Source organism: Mus pahari, chromosome 19 (assembly GCF_900095145.1).
Source record: "Mus pahari chromosome 19, PAHARI_EIJ_v1.1, whole genome shotgun sequence".
Classification (NCBI taxonomy): domain Eukaryota; kingdom Metazoa; phylum Chordata; class Mammalia; order Rodentia; family Muridae; genus Mus; species Mus pahari.
The window spans coordinates 20189820-20190946 of NC_034608.1; positions in this window are offsets into that span (position 1 = coordinate 20189820).

The window sequence follows — 1127 nt, forward strand, 5'->3', positions numbered from 1 at the left end:
GTTATATAGGACACCACTTCATTTAGTTCCTCACAGGCAAGCTGAAGATACTGTCTCTGGATCTGAAGGCAGCAGGAAGAGAGAGCCACTGGGCCTGGCTTGAGATTTTCAAACATCAAAGCCATCCCCACTGACACACTCCAACAAGGCCACACCTACTCCAACAAGGCCACACCTAATCCTTCTCAAGCAGTGTCAGACCCTGAGGACTCAGCCACTGCCTCACACCAAAACTGAGAGTGGGCTTCTGTTCAGGGGTGTGATCACTAGGAGGGAATTGCAATCTCTCATAGAGCCCCTTCATCTAAGTTTGCAAGCTTACAAAGTTCACAGCATCCCCAGAGCTGAGGCCTGCCTGAGCCAAGTTCACAGTGGTCCTGAGGCTTTCTTTCTTTCTTTCTTTCTTTCTTTCTTTCTTTCTTTCTTTCTTTCTTTCTTTCTTTCTTTCTTTCTTATTTATTTATTTGAGGAAGGATCCCACTGTATATTAATAGCTTTGGCTGATGTGGAACTCCATAGGTAGACCAGGCTAATGTTGAACTTGTGGTGATTACCCGGCTTCTGCTGGAATGACAGGGGTGAACTGCTATGCCCTACCTTCCCCCAACACCTCTTTTTGTGATACTAATTATTTTATTTCTAGACAGGCTTTCTCTGTGTGACACTGGAATTCCTTGAACTCTCTCCATAAAACAGAGCNGCACTGAACTCAGACATCCACCAGCCTCTGCCTCTCCAGTGCTGAAATTAAAGGTGTGTGCCACCACACCCAGACCTGTGGTCCTGAATTAGCTGTACTAAGTGGATTCTGCACCCACAGATCTTTGCTGTGCAGGCTTNTCTCTCTCAAGCTTTCAATCCCTCTGCCTCAGCCTCTCCGGTTNCTTGTTAATCAGGTGTGTGTGCCTGTATCTGCCTGTGGGCATGGGCATGNGAGGGCCCTCACAGTTCAGGAACAGAGGATTGGAGCCTCTAGAGCTAGGGTTGGGCATGGCTGGAACCGTGGAACCTGGGTGCTGGGAGCCAGCAAGAGCAGTATGCACTTCTGACTGCACAGCTGTCTCTCCAGCCACAGCAACACGTTTCACATGCAGGGTCTGTTCCTTGGTTCCTGGGACACCACGGGT